General features: G+C 51.0%; 4 non-coding genes across 4 annotated transcripts; all 4 read right to left on the bottom strand.

Moving 5' to 3' along the window:
• Positions 1-262: 262 nt before the first annotated feature.
• Trnal-uaa lies at positions 263-346 on the bottom strand. Its single transcript has one exon. It is a non-coding gene; the product is annotated as a tRNA-Leu (tRNA).
• Positions 347-1,917: 1,571 nt separating this feature from the next.
• Trnal-uaa lies at positions 1,918-2,001 on the bottom strand. The gene has a single exon. It is a non-coding gene; the product is annotated as a tRNA-Leu (tRNA).
• Positions 2,002-3,572: 1,571 nt separating this feature from the next.
• Trnal-uaa lies at positions 3,573-3,656 on the bottom strand. The gene has a single exon. It is a non-coding gene; the product is annotated as a tRNA-Leu (tRNA).
• Positions 3,657-5,227: 1,571 nt separating this feature from the next.
• On the bottom strand, positions 5,228-5,311 carry Trnal-uaa. The gene has a single exon. It is a non-coding gene; the product is annotated as a tRNA-Leu (tRNA).
• Between the last annotated feature and the right edge of the window lie 689 nt (positions 5,312-6,000).

The following is a 6,000-nucleotide window of genomic DNA, read 5'->3' as shown; positions in this document are numbered from 1 at the left end:
GCGTTGCCTTTTAGGGAAGGAAAATGGAATAGCCCTGAGCCACAACACAACGACCACGGAAACGTCCGTGAGAAGAGCTAAAACTCGGCACGAGAAAAATATGTTCCGCTATTTGTTTTCGGCCGCTCGAGCTATCGGACGTGCGACGCCTGCACTGCTGTCACTGTCGTCTCTAGTAAAATCTCCACGGCGTGTTTGTGCGTAATGTACTTGTTCTATAAGATGAAGGGAGTATGTTAGTTTCAGAATGTTTAAAATGCATTGTCAGATGTGGGGTTCGAACCCACGCTCCCTTACGGGAACCAGAGCTTAAATCTGGCGCCTTAGACCGCTCGGCCAATCTGACGTGCGAGACAAGCGCTCCAGTGACTTCCATCTCTAGCAAGATCTCAGGAGCCTCACTCCGAAACCTCTTTCTTTTTTCGGTAGAATGGAATTATGTGAGTTTAATAATATGTAAGACGCAATGTCAGATGTGGCGTACTAAACGCACCCTCGCTTTCGGGAACCAATGTGGCGCATTGGACCGCTTTCTTCCGTCGCTTCCAGTTTGAACTGTAACTAGCAAAACTGTATTTAGTAATAGGAACATTTTCACATTGATGCAAAGAAAACTAGATATTAACGAACGGCGAATAAGACCGTTTCCTAGCAACAGCCACGCTTTGCATTACGCACTCGTGGGAAGCCAATGAAATACTTCATGTGAGGCTCTAACTGTCGGCCTTCACTTTACAATACTTAGGCTCTGCCCCGGTGGTACCGACGCATGCATACTGAAACGCCTTTGGATCGTCAGTGAGTACTTCATATTAGAAATTTCGTGTTCGCCCTGATGCGCATTAAAGGGCCAATTTATCAGAGAAAGTCAGTTCTGCGCCTAGTTACGGTATGTCGCCCTAGCAGCACCAGGAAATCGGGTTCAGTGGTGCTCGCGTCGCACTCGGCGTTGAGCGCCTGCAGCGCTATCGCCTTCGGCCTCTGGCGCCAGGAGGGAAGGCGACACATCACGGCGCAAGCAGCGCGTAGCAGAAGGCGGTGGTGGTGTGTCGGTCAGCATGGTTGCTTCCCAAGTAGCTGCTCCGGGTTCGAAGCCCGGACATCGCACGGAAGTTGTCTCCTTTACCCAGGAGAGTGTTTTCAACGGTACGAATGGTTTCCCTTCTCCCCTCGTAGGCTAGTGCGGATTACGATTCACAGCATCGTGTGTCCCCATGTGTCGACTTGTCTCGACTTTGCTCGGCTGACGCAAAAGCTGACGCTTGCAAATGGGCGTATATGTAGAGGACAGGCGCTAGAAACGACTGGGAGAGGCCACATCAACAAACACACAACGGACCCTTTCATTTGACTGTGGCCGCATGTTCGCGCCTTTGCGTACCGAGAGCAAGAGGGGGGTCAGCGTGCTGGACCGTACCATTACCGCACAGCAGCACCAAAAACGAAGGAAAAAGGCAAAACTGAAGAAACCAAGACACGCGGACTTCCCAGTTCGTCCCCAGCCGAGCACTAACCACGGCCAACGCTGCCTAATTTCGGTAATCGGACATGAACCCGTGTCGTTGGCACGGCATACAAGTTGGCGAGAATGTTGCCAGACGTGCGGACGTCTTAGTCCGTGTACAGATCACTTGGGATTTGCCTGACAGTCTCTCGCGTTGCCTTTTAGGGAAGGAAAATGGAATAGCCCTGAGCCACAACACAACGACCACGGAAACGTCCGTGAGAAGAGCTAAAACTCGGCACGAGAAAAATATGTTCCGCTATTTGTTTTCGGCCGCTCGAGCTATCGGACGTGCGACGCCTGCACTGCTGTCACTGTCGTCTCTAGTAAAATCTCCACGGCGTGTTTGTGCGTAATGTACTTGTTCTATAAGATGAAGGGAGTATGTTAGTTTCAGAATGTTTAAAATGCATTGTCAGATGTGGGGTTCGAACCCACGCTCCCTTACGGGAACCAGAGCTTAAATCTGGCGCCTTAGACCGCTCGGCCAATCTGACGTGCGAGACAAGCGCTCCAGTGACTTCCATCTCTAGCAAGATCTCAGGAGCCTCACTCCGAAACCTCTTTCTTTTTTCGGTAGAATGGAATTATGTGAGTTTAATAATATGTAAGACGCAATGTCAGATGTGGCGTACTAAACGCACCCTCGCTTTCGGGAACCAATGTGGCGCATTGGACCGCTTTCTTCCGTCGCTTCCAGTTTGAACTGTAACTAGCAAAACTGTATTTAGTAATAGGAACATTTTCACATTGATGCAAAGAAAACTAGATATTAACGAACGGCGAATAAGACCGTTTCCTAGCAACAGCCACGCTTTGCATTACGCACTCGTGGGAAGCCAATGAAATACTTCATGTGAGGCTCTAACTGTCGGCCTTCACTTTACAATACTTAGGCTCTGCCCCGGTGGTACCGACGCATGCATACTGAAACGCCTTTGGATCGTCAGTGAGTACTTCATATTAGAAATTTCGTGTTCGCCCTGATGCGCATTAAAGGGCCAATTTATCAGAGAAAGTCAGTTCTGCGCCTAGTTACGGTATGTCGCCCTAGCAGCACCAGGAAATCGGGTTCAGTGGTGCTCGCGTCGCACTCGGCGTTGAGCGCCTGCAGCGCTATCGCCTTCGGCCTCTGGCGCCAGGAGGGAAGGCGACACATCACGGCGCAAGCAGCGCGTAGCAGAAGGCGGTGGTGGTGTGTCGGTCAGCATGGTTGCTTCCCAAGTAGCTGCTCCGGGTTCGAAGCCCGGACATCGCACGGAAGTTGTCTCCTTTACCCAGGAGAGTGTTTTCAACGGTACGAATGGTTTCCCTTCTCCCCTCGTAGGCTAGTGCGGATTACGATTCACAGCATCGTGTGTCCCCATGTGTCGACTTGTCTCGACTTTGCTCGGCTGACGCAAAAGCTGACGCTTGCAAATGGGCGTATATGTAGAGGACAGGCGCTAGAAACGACTGGGAGAGGCCACATCAACAAACACACAACGGACCCTTTCATTTGACTGTGGCCGCATGTTCGCGCCTTTGCGTACCGAGAGCAAGAGGGGGGTCAGCGTGCTGGACCGTACCATTACCGCACAGCAGCACCAAAAACGAAGGAAAAAGGCAAAACTGAAGAAACCAAGACACGCGGACTTCCCAGTTCGTCCCCAGCCGAGCACTAACCACGGCCAACGCTGCCTAATTTCGGTAATCGGACATGAACCCGTGTCGTTGGCACGGCATACAAGTTGGCGAGAATGTTGCCAGACGTGCGGACGTCTTAGTCCGTGTACAGATCACTTGGGATTTGCCTGACAGTCTCTCGCGTTGCCTTTTAGGGAAGGAAAATGGAATAGCCCTGAGCCACAACACAACGACCACGGAAACGTCCGTGAGAAGAGCTAAAACTCGGCACGAGAAAAATATGTTCCGCTATTTGTTTTCGGCCGCTCGAGCTATCGGACGTGCGACGCCTGCACTGCTGTCACTGTCGTCTCTAGTAAAATCTCCACGGCGTGTTTGTGCGTAATGTACTTGTTCTATAAGATGAAGGGAGTATGTTAGTTTCAGAATGTTTAAAATGCATTGTCAGATGTGGGGTTCGAACCCACGCTCCCTTACGGGAACCAGAGCTTAAATCTGGCGCCTTAGACCGCTCGGCCAATCTGACGTGCGAGACAAGCGCTCCAGTGACTTCCATCTCTAGCAAGATCTCAGGAGCCTCACTCCGAAACCTCTTTCTTTTTTCGGTAGAATGGAATTATGTGAGTTTAATAATATGTAAGACGCAATGTCAGATGTGGCGTACTAAACGCACCCTCGCTTTCGGGAACCAATGTGGCGCATTGGACCGCTTTCTTCCGTCGCTTCCAGTTTGAACTGTAACTAGCAAAACTGTATTTAGTAATAGGAACATTTTCACATTGATGCAAAGAAAACTAGATATTAACGAACGGCGAATAAGACCGTTTCCTAGCAACAGCCACGCTTTGCATTACGCACTCGTGGGAAGCCAATGAAATACTTCATGTGAGGCTCTAACTGTCGGCCTTCACTTTACAATACTTAGGCTCTGCCCCGGTGGTACCGACGCATGCATACTGAAACGCCTTTGGATCGTCAGTGAGTACTTCATATTAGAAATTTCGTGTTCGCCCTGATGCGCATTAAAGGGCCAATTTATCAGAGAAAGTCAGTTCTGCGCCTAGTTACGGTATGTCGCCCTAGCAGCACCAGGAAATCGGGTTCAGTGGTGCTCGCGTCGCACTCGGCGTTGAGCGCCTGCAGCGCTATCGCCTTCGGCCTCTGGCGCCAGGAGGGAAGGCGACACATCACGGCGCAAGCAGCGCGTAGCAGAAGGCGGTGGTGGTGTGTCGGTCAGCATGGTTGCTTCCCAAGTAGCTGCTCCGGGTTCGAAGCCCGGACATCGCACGGAAGTTGTCTCCTTTACCCAGGAGAGTGTTTTCAACGGTACGAATGGTTTCCCTTCTCCCCTCGTAGGCTAGTGCGGATTACGATTCACAGCATCGTGTGTCCCCATGTGTCGACTTGTCTCGACTTTGCTCGGCTGACGCAAAAGCTGACGCTTGCAAATGGGCGTATATGTAGAGGACAGGCGCTAGAAACGACTGGGAGAGGCCACATCAACAAACACACAACGGACCCTTTCATTTGACTGTGGCCGCATGTTCGCGCCTTTGCGTACCGAGAGCAAGAGGGGGGTCAGCGTGCTGGACCGTACCATTACCGCACAGCAGCACCAAAAACGAAGGAAAAAGGCAAAACTGAAGAAACCAAGACACGCGGACTTCCCAGTTCGTCCCCAGCCGAGCACTAACCACGGCCAACGCTGCCTAATTTCGGTAATCGGACATGAACCCGTGTCGTTGGCACGGCATACAAGTTGGCGAGAATGTTGCCAGACGTGCGGACGTCTTAGTCCGTGTACAGATCACTTGGGATTTGCCTGACAGTCTCTCGCGTTGCCTTTTAGGGAAGGAAAATGGAATAGCCCTGAGCCACAACACAACGACCACGGAAACGTCCGTGAGAAGAGCTAAAACTCGGCACGAGAAAAATATGTTCCGCTATTTGTTTTCGGCCGCTCGAGCTATCGGACGTGCGACGCCTGCACTGCTGTCACTGTCGTCTCTAGTAAAATCTCCACGGCGTGTTTGTGCGTAATGTACTTGTTCTATAAGATGAAGGGAGTATGTTAGTTTCAGAATGTTTAAAATGCATTGTCAGATGTGGGGTTCGAACCCACGCTCCCTTACGGGAACCAGAGCTTAAATCTGGCGCCTTAGACCGCTCGGCCAATCTGACGTGCGAGACAAGCGCTCCAGTGACTTCCATCTCTAGCAAGATCTCAGGAGCCTCACTCCGAAACCTCTTTCTTTTTTCGGTAGAATGGAATTATGTGAGTTTAATAATATGTAAGACGCAATGTCAGATGTGGCGTACTAAACGCACCCTCGCTTTCGGGAACCAATGTGGCGCATTGGACCGCTTTCTTCCGTCGCTTCCAGTTTGAACTGTAACTAGCAAAACTGTATTTAGTAATAGGAACATTTTCACATTGATGCAAAGAAAACTAGATATTAACGAACGGCGAATAAGACCGTTTCCTAGCAACAGCCACGCTTTGCATTACGCACTCGTGGGAAGCCAATGAAATACTTCATGTGAGGCTCTAACTGTCGGCCTTCACTTTACAATACTTAGGCTCTGCCCCGGTGGTACCGACGCATGCATACTGAAACGCCTTTGGATCGTCAGTGAGTACTTCATATTAGAAATTTCGTGTTCGCCCTGATGCGCATTAAAGGGCCAATTTATCAGAGAAAGTCAGTTCTGCGCCTAGTTACGGTATGTCGCCCTAGCAGCACCAGGAAATCGGGTTCAGTGGTGCTCGCGTCGCACTCGGCGTTGAGCGCCTGCAGCGCTATCGCCTTCGGCCTCTGGCGCCAGGAGGGAAGGCGACACATCACGGCGCAAGCAGCGCGTAGCAGAAG

This window comes from Schistocerca americana, unplaced genomic scaffold (genome assembly GCF_021461395.2).
Source record: "Schistocerca americana isolate TAMUIC-IGC-003095 unplaced genomic scaffold, iqSchAmer2.1 HiC_scaffold_984, whole genome shotgun sequence".
NCBI classification, from domain to species: domain Eukaryota; kingdom Metazoa; phylum Arthropoda; class Insecta; order Orthoptera; family Acrididae; genus Schistocerca; species Schistocerca americana.
Note: the sequence above shows the minus strand (reverse complement) of the source record. Positions and strands in the feature narration are given on the sequence as shown.